The following is a 14,676-nucleotide window of genomic DNA, read 5'->3' on the forward strand; positions in this document are numbered from 1 at the left end:
GCTAGTAATGTGCCTTTCATTTAAAGTAGGTAAAAAATAACTAATCAAAATATTTGAATTTTTTATGTATAATTGTAGATTTCCCAGACTTTACACCTCTTTGACATAGCATTCATTCTTTAAAAAGTTCTCAAGTTAATAACATCTTGTGACTCAATGGCCCAGTGCAAACCTTTCAATAGGACGCCACTTCAGCAACTTGCGTGTTCATAACTTACCCCAGTTATCAACCCGTGGACAGGCCACATACAGTTTAACATGGAATGTGAACCATGTATCATTTCTGGCATATTCCCACACCATCGAAAGGTGAAAGCTACATTAAATGCAGACTGAAAAATCCATGGTCTGAATGGGGTTTAATCCTGCAGCCTTCCGGTTTCCAGGCATATGCTCTACCACTACACCACAAGGCCTGACAGTCTCTTCAACTGTTTATAGTTTTGACACATTTGGAAGCTATTAATTAGGTGTTTTCATTTGTTCACACTTATATGACAACAGGGAAAGCTTCCGGTCATCACACTTCAAATATTTACTTAGCACTATGACTGCTACAGATATAGTAAGACACATGTGCAATAAGTTATGGGGAAATAACTTCATCTATTTGCATGACACCATAAAACACAACTGAAGATTGGGTAAATGTAGCAAAAGGATTTCATGTGTGACCTTATTTTCCAAACTGCCTTGGGGCTACAGATAAAAAGTACACATGTGTAAAGAACCCAAACAACATGAGATAACTGCACAACTATTACAAGCAATATTCTTCAATGCTGTAAATGGCAACTGTGTGTTGTAACTACTGTTTTTCAATGGTCGATACAGGGGTGCAGGGCAGTTTCAATGATTCACCAATATTTAAAAATTGGAGTTTTTGGAAAAGACTCACATCATAACTTAAACATTCCTGACAGATGTCACTTACCAGGTGCCACAAATGGAGCAGCAATGCCGTACGTGTTTCCACAGATTAGGCATACTGCTTTAGGTGAACAAGTGACCGCCATGTAAATAAAATTATTTCAATTATCTTTCAGACTCAGGTCACAAGAATGATATCATAAAAGGTTTTGACTTCTTAACAGGTCATCACCACCACATGATCTGAATACATTACACAGTGACATGTCAAAATATAACTCAACAAGCCACGGGAGGCCCTAAATATCAGCATCTCTCTGAGCCAACTCAGTTGTAGTTACACGCGTTACTCTCTGATGTATTCAAATCATCTGATGGTGAATTTCTAAGTTCGTTTGCTGATGAGGCATTTAGTTTACCAGAACATGAGTTAACGCCTTATGTGGAAGGAAATTCGACACATCCAAAATGAATTTCCCATTATAGACTACTCAGAGTCTACTTTTGGCATTCTTGTGAGTATGTGGAGAATATTACACTGACCTCTTGACATGAGTTCCAATTTTTGTGAAAGCATTATAAGAATATGTTATGTATTCATAATTTTGAGAGAAAACATGATGGTAACCCGATGAAAATCAAGGAAAACCCTTCTTGTTCCAGTCTCAGATGGTGTGAAGGAAGAACAACTGCCAGTAAGCTTCCATATGTAAAGCAGTCAGCAATCCAAAAGCTGTTTTGAACACAACAGCGCTTTCCTAGGCATGGTATGCCACCGTCAACTTCCTCCATTGAACTAACTTGCCCAGCCAGTTATGGGGGAACCTACAGTTTAATGTTGATTCCAAACCATGGCGCAGCTCGGCATTTTTCACATCAACATACACTGCCAGAGGTGAAAGATGGAATTAGAATGTCCTTAACAGAATTTAAGTCTCAGAGAGCTTCCATTTAACCCTTCATTAAGTTGTTCCTAAGCAATATCCTAGCTGACTCCGCTCTTCTGCAGCTGGTTTAGGTAAAAAACAGATTCCAGCTTCAATATCAGCAACAATGTCTTTCATTGGATGATCTAAAAGATGCAACAACATAGTTTCCATCTTTGGCAAGCACATTTATTTCATTCACAGACAGAACTCTGTCAGATTTATTAATAACAGTGCGACTCATATCTGGTTGTAGGGAGCATACGCTCCTCTTTAGCACTCTATCAAATTTATCCTTCTGTCTATAAACTGATGCTGCAGAATTTACTTCCACTGTTCCGTACATTAAACTATCGATCTTGTTCCGCCTACTGCAACACAACTTATTACCGAGGAAAATGTGTAGCTCCATCATAAGAGCTACAAAAAGAAGCATTAACACCCACCTTATGGAACACAAGAGCAATAGTCACCTGGGCAAGATGGATAAATCAGCAGTAGCAGATCATGCACCAGAACCATGAAACCACCAAATTTGTTTCTGTGACTCTGTTGTTTTAGCAAGATCTAATAATTACCACACAAGGATGTACAGAGAGGCCATGGAAATACAAAAGCACAAAAACAATTCCAACAGAACAGAAGTAGTACTGAAATTAGATAAGCTGTGAGACTTAGTGCTACATAAAACAAATAGCATCAACTCTTCCCTACAACAAGCTCCATACTATACGTCAGCAAGACTCCATGTTCTCCGGTAGTAGTCTGATGATGTCACAGTATGTCCGTTGCATGGATACACATACACAATTCAGCTTGTTTGAGTCTGTAACAGTTTTCTGATTTGTTAAAGCCTCTGATAATGTCTACAGCTTTGTAAGACCAAACATTAAGCAGAGAATTATGCTTCGGACCTAATGTCCACAATACAAATAGCAGCAATATCACATTACCACTGAGCCACTGGGTCAAACTAACTGAACTTGAATCTCTCTAATTTTACCTTCATGTTATTTTTGTGAGATATATGACGCATTAAGCAGAAATCTTCTGTAGGTCTTGCATTTTGCTTCAATTTTCTTAGACTGTGACTTCTCTGTATAAAATAGCATCATCCACAAACAGTCTTGTGGAGTTTCCAAAGTTATCCATTAGGTCCTCTACATATATTGTGAACAGAAATGGTCTTATAACATGACTTATGTTACTTTTACATTTGAAGATATTTTTCTGTTAAGAATGGCATGCTGTGTTCTATTTGCCAAGAACTCTTCAATCCAACCACAAACCTGGTCTCATATTCAATACACTCATATTTTGTTCATTGGGCTACAGTGTGGAACTGCATCAAATTGTTCTGGAAGTCATGGAACATGGTATCAGCTGCTTGGTCTCATGAATCAACAGAGCAAGTTGTGTTTCATATAACTGTTATTTACAGAATCCATGTTGATCCCTGCACAGAAAATTACATCAGACTGACATCACGAATATCTATAGTTGTGTGTGTGTGTGTGTGTGTGTGTGTGTGTGTGTGTGTGTGTGTGTGTGTGTCATATGAACCTTATCAAAAATTGGAAAGACCTGTGCATTTTTCCTATCATTAGGAACGCTTCACTTCTCCTGTGACCCACAGTAGACTGCTGCAAGAAAAGGAGCAAGTTCGTTTACATAATCCATGCAGAATAATACAGATACCATGTCACACTCAACTGCCTTCCCTTTGTTGAATAATTGCAGTTGATTTCCTATCCTATAGTCACATACTTAAATATCAGTCATTTTGACATCCATGCGATAATCAAAAGGAGGTACCACAGTATGATCTTCCTCAGTGATACGATAACAAGGAATTTCAGTACCCTTTATGTCACTGAGTTTCCCTTATGTTAATTTTCGCTTTGTCGAGTTTGTTTGTCTGCGAGGGTTTGGCTATGTTTAATCTCCTGTGAAGCTTTCTTTGCTGTCGAACCACAGAGGATCTTTCCCTTCCCTCACAAATTCACTCGGCACATACTTGCGTCCATTTCTACTCAATACTTTTCATCTCAGAGATGCATGTCTGATGATGATTGCTGAAGTAATGTGATCTCTGTTTCTTGTCGCAATTGGTGAGCAGAAATGTCTCCCTACCTTTCTTTACATTCTTATTTACATGTAGTCAGTGATGCTGTAATAGCTTTATGATCACTAATTCCCCACTCTACGTCAACTGAGTCGAAGAGTTCATGCCTCTTTGTAATCAGGAGATTTAAGATGTTACTTTGACAAGTTGGTTCTCTGTTTAAATCTCTAAGATAATTTATTGGATAAGATATTTTAGAGTTTCACATGATTTCCTGCCCTTACTACCTGTCTTAACCACTTGAATCTCCCAGTATATAGATAGTAATTGAAATCACCCCATAATACTATGACCAGGAAATTTATTTGTCACCTTCTCCATGTTTTCCCACAAATGTTCTGCCACTATTGCTCCTGCGGCAGGAGATCTAGAAGAGCATCCAATTATCATGCCTGACCAAACTTAAACAACTATTTTCACTCAAAATTATTTCACACTAAGATTTTAAACTAACCTCACTAGATTTTAACGTATTTGTTTGTGGATATAAAGACGCTTGCACTTCGAAAGTGGCTCACAATTAGTGTAAATACTTTTCTGAGTACTTTACCTCACCAGAGGGATCAAAATGTTCAAATGTGTGTGAAATCTTATGGGACTTAACTGCTAAGGTCATCAGTCCCTAAGCTTACACACTACTTAACCTAAATTATCCGAAGGACAAACACACACACACCCATGCCCGAGGGAGGACTCGAACCTCCACCGAGACCAGCCGCACAGTCCATTACTGCAGCACCTTAGACCACTTGGCTAATCCCGCGCGGCACAGAGGGATCAACTCCTCGACAGCATGACTATAAAGAGTCACTATTTTCTGTTTTTTTTTTTTCCTTCTTTTTTTTTTAAATCAACATTCTAAAATATTTTAATCTAAAATAACTATCTTTGTGTAGATGTATAATAAACGATTTATGAAAAAAATATAAATTCCATTCATATAACAAAAAAATACATTCACCTGCTTGCATATTTTCACTAGAAGTTAGTTCTGTCCATCTTCATATTAAATCTTCACAGATTTCCAGAGATGGTCCTTTTCTTTGGCAGTCACCATAGCAGGAACGGCCAAGGCGTGCCAAACTGCACCCATGTACCGATGTGCTGCACGCGTGCCGTCCAGGGCTTGGTCTGCCTTGCCACTACTCAGCTTTCCTCAGTCTTTCGCGGCACTGCTCGGCATGGTGTGACATTAGACTAGCTGTGTGATGTGACATCTTTTCATATGGCATATGGTGCATTAGTTGATTCGTAGTGGCAGCCGTGTTTATTCCTTGCTATTTGTTAGCGATTTGTAGGAAGTTTATAAGTACTGTACAGGGGTTGTTGCAATGGAACACACACACACAAAGAGGCGGGGTAGTGACACAATGTGACGAGCCTTCAGAGCTGAATGGGAATTGCAATATTTTTTCGACGAGAAGGATGAAAATTCTCAATGTCTATTATGCAGTTGCATACTCGCTGAGCACCGCAAATTTGCAATAGAATGGTATTATAACACCACACACAAAGAACTTAATGATTTAGTTGGGGCTGATAGATCAAACAAGTTGGCGGAATTAAGAAGACGTAGTGTTATGCAGCAAGACGGACCAGACGTGAGTACCCCTTACAAATCTTTGTGTTTCTGATGTTTGCATTTGTACATATTTGTTGTCAGAATTCAAATTTAGAGTTCACTCAAATTTTGTTTCCTTTTTTTAGCATGCAACTGAGCATAGTGACCTGTCTTTAAGAGCAAGCTACAAAATAGCACTCAAAATTGCAAGAGCGAATAAGCCTTTCAGTGATGGCGATTTCATCAAGGAGTCTATTGTTGAGGCGGTGGAGCTCTTGACGCCACTGGAAGTAAAGAAGTTTAGTGAAATTAGTCTTTCCAGACAGACAATAGCTCGCCGCACAGCTGGCATGGCAGCAGATGTCTACAGGCAGTTAATTGATAGTGGTTGCAAGTTTATTGCATTCTCAATTGCTTTGGACGAGTCGATCAACATTTCGGAGACAGCACAACTTGTGATTTATGTTTGTGAAGTCGACTCAAATTTGCACGTGACAGAAGAACTGTTAGATTTAGTTCCAATGAAAGACACAATGAGGGGTACCAACTTTATTTATTTATTTATTTACATGTCAAGTTCTGTAGGACCAAATTGAGGAGAAAATCTCCAAGGTCATGGAACGTGTCAGTACATGAACTTACAACACAAAAGTAATAACAGATAAAAATAAATGTTCATGAACCTGAAAGAAAATCAGTCCATAAGTTTAAGCAAACGCTATCAGCATTACAATGAGAATCAACTTAATTTTTCAAGGAACTCCTCGACAGAACAGAAGGAGTGACCCACGAGGAAACTCTTCAATTTCAATTTGAAAGCGCGTGGATTACTGCTAAGATTTTTGAATTCGAGTGGCAGCTTATTGAAAATGGATGCAGCAGTATACTGCACACCTTTTTGCACAAGAGTTAAGGAAGTCCAATCCAAATGGAGGTTTGATTTCTGCCGAGTATTAACCGAGTGAAATCTGCTTATTGTTGGAAATAAACTAATATTGGTAAAAAGAAACGAGAATAAGGAATATATATATTGAGAGGCCAATGTCAAAATACCCACACTCATGAACAGAGGTTGACAGCACAAGCAGTTGAAGCCGTTGGCTTGAATTGAAAAATGTTAGTTTCAGTCACCACGGATGGAGCGCCAGCAATGTGAGCAGCTCAAAATGGGCTTGTAGCATTGTTGTGTAAAAAACTAGGACGATCGACAGAAGATTTGTACGGAATTCATTGTTTTGTACACCAAGAAACTCTTTGTGCTAAATATGCAAATTTGGAGCAGGCGATGAAGTCGGTAGTCACCATACTAAATTTTTTGAAGTTGCATGGCTTAGTACACCTTCAGTTTCAACAGTTTCTCATGGAACTGAACGATGAGTACGGAGATGTTATTTACCACTGACTGCACACTTGAATGCTCTCAATAAAACTTTGCAAGGTGAGAAGCAGCTTATTTCTGATCTTATGGAAAAAGTGGATGAATTAATAAGAAACTCACATTGTGGAAGGAACAACTCATGAGAAAGAATACCGTCCATTTCCCTACGCTCTCTAAAGTCAGAGAAAATGCAACTTCTGATGAATTCGTTTCTGTGTTGGAGTAACTACAGGCACAATTTTCTAAATGTTTTCAGGACACTGCCAGTCTGACATCTGTTTTTGAACTATTTTCTAGACACTTTGCCGTTTCAGTTGGAATTGATCGATCTGCAGTGTAATTACCATTTAAAGGGCAAATCTTTTAATGTAAAAACTGTCCAGGAATTTTACAAAGGTTTTCCTCGGGAAGAGTTTCCCCGTCTCCACAATGAGGCTGCAAAAGTTATATCAATGTTTGGATCGACATACGTGTATGAAAGGTTTTTTTCGATTATGAAACTAAATAAGTCACGATTACGTGGCAATCTGTGTGATAAAAATATGAGAAACAGTCAGCGTTTGTCCGTGTGCCATCAGTTTGTGCCCGATATGAACTTTATTGTGTCTACAGTGAACCAAAAATTATTAAATTAATGGTGATAATTTTGTTGTATTTGTCACATGTTTTGTTGAGAATTGTAGTTATTGCAAATTCTGTACAGTAGTTCCAGATAATAAAATTTGCTTGTTTCACATGTAGTTAGAATCACTTATTCCACATCATACTGCATGCTGTAGACTACTTTTATGTCTGTTTCTATACCTCAGCTTAAATATTGTAAGAATTTTATGAGTGACGATGAGAGAAGCACAATATTGTTGGTGTCATGCAGTTTCAAACCCAGCGTTATTGTTTGTTTTCTGTTGGTGTACCAACAGCCAACAAAGGTTCAGTATTGCTCAACATGATGTGTTGTATAGAGCTTAATATTATCAAATGTCATAATATGAAACTAAGCCACATGCTAGCAGGGCGGTGTTCCTTATGCGAATGCACTGTCGCATGCTGCATGTTCATAGTTCTGCGCATACGCGCGCAGTTAGCTGGTGTGGTAATGGGGGACGTGTGATGTCAGAAGGGAGTGATCCGCACGCGTGTGAAAGCTTGGCACGCGTGCATGCACATGTGCCACATTCTTGGCCATCCCTGCACTACAGCATTTCAATGTAGGTCAACAATTTACCAAAGAGATTGATAGTTCAGCACTGATATTTTCAATCTTATGAATGTGTCACTCACTGCACAGCAATTGGCTGAGCAAAAAAGAAGCACATATGGCTGGGCATGAGCAACTGTAAGCATGACTCCCTCCGCCAGGGATAATCAGCCAATAATATTGTGTCTTGCTACAGATAGTTTGTCAACCAATGTTTCAATCGGTCATATGCATACTCATATAGATCATGACTGTTGTAACAATATGAGTCTGTAGTTGGCAAATTGAAAAACCATTCATGTGCATCTAGCTTAAGTGAGGATAAAAATGCCAAAAAATTGGAACTGGCAACACACTCAGGGTGTATAGGTGGATGAGGAAAAAAAATTCCCGGATTTTTCCTGGATTTCCCGGTTAAAAATACACTTTCTCCCGGATGAAAATACACTTTTTCCATGTTAAGTAACAGTAGGCTTTCACACATAATGTTGAACTTTTTTGCACGTGTTACACTTTAAGATACATCACACAAATGTGCCAGTAAATTTTTTTAACAACGACATAAATGTCTGATCTTCTGGGCTCGAAAATATTCTAAATGGTCATTCTCAAAGATTTGAATTTTGAATGAGAGTCAAACACTCTGTGATTTAAGAAATTCATCGGACATTTGCGCACAGAGTGCATCTTGTGTAAAAGGAAATTTACTTTACTTGAAAGTAACGTTTTTCAAACAACCATTCGGAATATTTTCCTGTGTCCTGTTAGAAATAGATTCGTTTCAGCAGTTGCGCCAGATGACAGGTGTCGCCGTGCTTGCGCTATGATGACGCAGGAAGCCTGTACGTTCGTATGTGTAAAACATTAAAATATCCTACATTATGTCATAAAAGAAACAAGACGTTAGAGGATACTACAAGAGCATGGGAATTTTGTGAACCCTAATAAAATGCATAATTTGGATTAAAGTGCACATTCGTATTCAGATTCAGATCTAAATTTTCTTTGAGTACTAGTACCACATTATCTCATGTTTGATTCTTTATTATGGCATAATGCCATACGTGCTAGACGATGAAAACATGATCTTGAAATGTAGCAAACAGTTGAAACTAGGCAATAGCGTGGAATTAAACACTTTGTTTCAAATAAATTGACTGCCTCAAAAGATTAATAAAAGTTAAATATCTTTAACAAACCGACAAAGATAACTTCATTGTTCTGCAAGGTTATTAACGCTTCACTGTCAGAAAGGTAGAAACAAAATAAAGTCTGAAATTAATAACTTATTTTAGCCTTCCGTAATTATGAGAATGTATTTTAATTCACTTGATAGCTCCCGACCACAGAAATCCGTTTTGTTTTCATTTGACATGAGAGCAATAAACGAAGAGGAAACAGGAGAGCAATAAACGAAGAGGAAACAGCAAAATCACTTAACGTAAACATGGGTCACGTGGAGGCTACCACCTCCCCACTACAACTTAAGACTGCTCTGTGCATCAGGTCCGGTTCTACAATATTTCCGAACCGGACCAATATTAGATAGTGGCGCTCCCCTCCCTTGAGCGTTTGAGGACAAAAAATTTAAAAAATAGACTTTTCAAAAATATCTTCATATTTGTAGCACACATCTTTCTGAAGTGTCTGATACATAAAACATATATGATCGAGGCAACGTAAGACATGTTATTTGCTGAAGTGCAGTGCCACTCCTCTTCACACAGCATTCTTCCATCGCACGTCTCTGTACTTCCCTCTGTGGAATTCAAACGTGTAATATTTTGTAACGAGTGCCATCAAAATATATTCAGGCCAGTGGATATTAAAATGTCCTGTGGTGCCTCTCCTGCTCCCAGTCGGCCAGTTTGACATCCTCCCCCCCTTAAAAAAAATTTCACAATTAATAGTGGATGGGATTATTTGTAACAGGAAGAACAAGAACTCTTCAGAAAATTTGCAGTCTTTACTGGCTATTAGCTAATAACTTGCTGTTCTGTGTGACATAAAATCATATATAGGAGACATAAAACAAGTAAAGACAAGAGACAAGCAAGACAGTACACATTTCTTCAATCCTTAAGTCCTAGCTTTTTTTTCTCTCTAATCTTGCCACAGTTTTATATGGCGTACTTTCCTTTCTGGGAAAGAATCTATTACGCCATCAAAGTTCGTCAATGTTTTGCTACATGAAAAAATGAAATGTCATTGTCTAATAGCAGAAAAGCTGTTAATACAAATAGTACCCAAGACTGGTGTGGTTTCTCGATCTGATTACGTGTATTTTGTCACTGTCTGCTAGATAAATCGAAATAGGCCTGCTTAATATTGCAGCTGTTGTTACACACACCAAATAAATGAGACTGTTTTGGCACAAATGGTCATTTTATAACACGACAGAATATAATTCACGAAGTACCAATATCAAAACCCCATTAGGCCTTCTACAAGCAAAAAGTTTTAGGTTAAGAAATAATTTCATACATACTCCCTAGCTTCTGAAGCACGAGATCGAAAAGTAGTAGTACGTAATTTTTATATAAATTTGGAATCGTCATAGTCTTCCGTAATTTGTGAGAGTCTCCATTTCTTCTCCTTCCTCATTCTAACAAGCAATCTTGTCATCACTAATTATGTAACTATTCCTGCCAGTGTAAAATGTATTCTCTGGTTAACTTAACTAACCCTGCCACAATCACCGGTTTAGTTATCCCGCATTTGTTCTCCAGTTAGGCATTATTAAGTGCTTGTACAATGCGTTTTCTGTGCTACTCCCAGAACAGAACTTTAGCAGCTGCTAGCCGGGGACTGTAGTGTACCGGTCTGGCCAAAAATTTTCTGTCAAAATTTCATTTTCTTGGATACACGGAGAAGACAACAAGTAATTTTAGTTGCCTGTTATTCCTGTTAGTCAATTATTTCCACTCTGGTATCCTGAATCTACAGAATTTGCTAGTAATTATAACAACACTGATGATTTGCAAACCCAGTCAATCACAGAAACAGTGACTGTCATTCACCCTTTCGGCTTTATTTGCTCGGCTCGTATAGACCCGTCCCCTTTTGTCTGCAGCAAAGTTCATTTCTAGATGCGCCGGGGATTCCCCTGGCAGAGACATCACGTACACTATGCACGCATTCAAAAATCAATTTACGATTCATTCAGAAATCAACTTAGAATTTGATCAAAAAAGTTCAAAAACCAACAGGGATGCATTCAAAATCATATGAGTAATCGACAGACCAACATGCGCTGGATGCTAGGCGCTTTGTGAAACTAGGTCTTCTTCCTCAATGATATGAATTTGGTGTCCCCCCCCCCTGAAACTGCCGCCCAGGACTGATAGATACCCCGGTTTGACCCTGCTCCCTAGTTTTGGGCCTGTTGCGCATATGTGAATCTGCCAACTTAGGTGCACCAGTAAAATTTTTACACATAGCATCTGGCTGCTTGCCTGCCACACTTTTATAGCCAGAAGCGGGAGAAGGTACTACTCATATGCGACTCAACTGCACGTGCACATAAACTCGCCCACAACCGCTCAAACGAATCTAATGTAAACGGTTGTGACGTCATGCTCATCGGAGGCAACTTGTTGTTGTGAAACATTGCATAGTCTTCCTAAAGCCTTTGACACATTTTGCTGTTGGCAGACACTAGTATGAGCACTGTGTTTTGTTCCTGTATATGGCGCATTTCCTTTGCAACTTAGGTTTTATTTTCGTTTTCTTCTCTCGTTCGTGTTTTATTGCTGCAGTATTATTCGGCAGTAGCGAGATACAGTAATATTCTTTGTTAGAGTATTGGTTCTTAATAGTCAAAGTTACAAAAATGTACCCAAAAACTAAAACAATGAAAAATTCCTGAGATTCTAAAAAATTCCCGGGTTTTTACCGGTTTTCTCCCGGATGAAAAAATTTCCCGGGTTTTTCCCAGATCTCCCCGTTGTCCCGGGTCGTATACACCCTGACACTGCCTCCCATTGCACAGTATCTCCTGCAACACTGAGGTATGGATCTTAGTGCTTGCTTTGTCCAACCAGTATCAAAACAGCACAACAGAAAGTTGGTCCTCAGCCTGTACTGTGATGGTTCCACCCTCAGTTTGTATAGTAGATTTATCTATTCCTCACTCTCTTCTGCTCTAAGTTGTTTCCATCACTTCTGTGTTCCATAATTTAATCTTTTTTCTCTCCTTTACAAGCTTTTATTTTTCTTTCTGCTCATTTCTATTTTGTTTTCCTTTACTGGTTCATTAACTGTTTCCATGTTTGACTGCATTCTTTATGTCTTCAAAAAATCAGAGCCCCTTTTGCACTCATTGCAAAGTAATAATAAAACTGAAGTGAGAAAATATGACCCATAAAGTTCATTTTCTGACTTTGTTAATGATTTTACTGAGGCTCTAAATTGGAGCAAAGTCTGCAACATCATAGCAGAGTACAGAACTGTCATTTTATAAGTTATTCTGAAAAACTTTTAGTACTACAGTGAAAGTCCCATAAAGTAACACATAAAGCCTAGCTTAATTACGTTTCAAAGAGTTGATTTGGAAAAAAAGGCAATTCCCTCTACCCCACAAAAGGATCTTGCTGAGGTTTGTGTCTCTGTACATGAACTGCACTAATACAGGGAGTACTCACTGAATGAGTAATGGGTAACTTTTTATTAACAAATTAAATTGCTGTGACACATTTAAGCAATACACAATAATTCCCACAAGCTTAAAGTAAACATTGTCAATGCAGATATTTGGTTTTTAACAATGATGTTTTTACTGCCTGTGTTATTCAGCAAATTGCTAAAAAAGACATCTATAAACAAAACTAAAAATATTGTGTTAGTTAACATGATGAACAAATACGCTTGCTTGGATAATGTTAGCTGACAAAATAGTTGATTTATATCAGGGCCAGCCGCAGCATGCCAAACTTCATGTGAGACAGATGTGCAGGCCACATTTTGGCTTTGCTCGGTGCTTCTTGGAAGTACCCCAGACAGCGCAACAACTCATTTAGTATTGCAATGTGCCATTTTTTGGTCAGCACAACCTTCTTCAGTTTGACAGAATCATGGTGTCAGTGTTGTTTACCATTCACTATTTGTTCGTGGTATGAAAGACGTTCCCAGGTCCAGTGGCTGGTGGCAAAAAAAGAGGCAGTCTAGTTGGGTTGGGTTGTTTTGGGGAAGAAGACCAGACAGCGAGGTCATCAGTCTCATCAGATTAGGGAAGGACGAGGAAGGAAGCTGGCCATCCCGGTATTTGCCTGGAGCGATTTAGGGAAATCACGGAAAACCTAAATGAGGATGGCCGGATGCTGGATTGAACCGTCGTCCTCCCAAATGCGAGTCCAGTGTCTAACCACTGTGCCACCGCGCTCGGTCGAGGCAGTCTAGTGAAATATCACCAGAAGCCTTTAAAAATGAATGGGAATGGCAGAAAAGAGGGAAGAGAATTCTCAGCATCCATTATGGAGTTGCATAATCAATGGGTACCACAGATTTGCTATAAAATGACATAATAATACCAAAGAATTTAAAGATTTAGCTGACAATGAAAGAGCATAAACTTACAATCAGTGACTGACAGATGGGATTCATTGTTCTGTACATGAAGAAGCACTTTGTGCTAAATTTGCAGGCATGGAGCACATGAAGAAATAGTTGTTATGAATAGTAAAATATCTGAAGTCACACACAACAGTTTTTGATAGGCTTGAACAAAGTGTATTGAGACTTACATATTACTGCAAAGTACGTTGGTTAAGTCAAGGGGCCTGCCTGCAATGAATTTTTGATTTAAAACCTGTTATTGATTAATTTTGGAAAGAAAAAAGGAGTGCAAGAAGGAAAATTAAAACATCCAAATTGGATTGCAGACCTCACATTTTAAATGGACTTTATTGCACACTGCCCACCATAAGACACTGAATGGTGAGTAACAACTTATTTCTGATTTGATGGGGATGCATTTAAAAAGAATATTACATTTGTAGAAGGGACAAATTCTGACAAAAACAGTCCACTTCCCTAAATTCACTGGCATTAAAGAAAATGCGATGTTTGAAGAATCCATTGTGGCCTTGAAAGAATTACAAGGATAGTTCTCTAAACATTTTGAAGACAGTGACAATCTTACATCTGTTTTCAAGCTGTTTTTGAGATAGTTTGCCGATTCAGTTGAAAGCGTCCCTGTGCGCATGTGGATGTAACTGGTTGATCTGCAATGTAATTTCTGTTTAAAAGCCAAATCCTTTTATGTTAAAACTGTTCAGGATGTCTATATTGTTTTCCTCAGGTAGAGTTTCCACATCTCCATGATGAGGATGCAAAAGTGATACAACATTTCAATAACATATGTGTGTGAATGACCTTCCTTTGATTATGAAACTAAATAACTCAAGTTACTTGGCAACCTGGAGACAGAGCATGGCTCACAAGACGAATTCGTGGCTGCCTCTAATTTATAGATTTCAATGTACCGAAGTTGAAAATGACAACTAATAATCTAGATCACCTCAGGTTTGGAAGTTCTTGAAATTTTATGTTATTCACATATTTTAGTGGGCCATACTCTAAGAAGTGTTGCATTGCCCAATACACATTCACTTATCAAAT

This window comes from Schistocerca serialis, chromosome 3 (assembly GCF_023864345.2).
Source record: "Schistocerca serialis cubense isolate TAMUIC-IGC-003099 chromosome 3, iqSchSeri2.2, whole genome shotgun sequence".
NCBI classification, from domain to species: Eukaryota; Metazoa; Arthropoda; class Insecta; order Orthoptera; family Acrididae; genus Schistocerca; species Schistocerca serialis.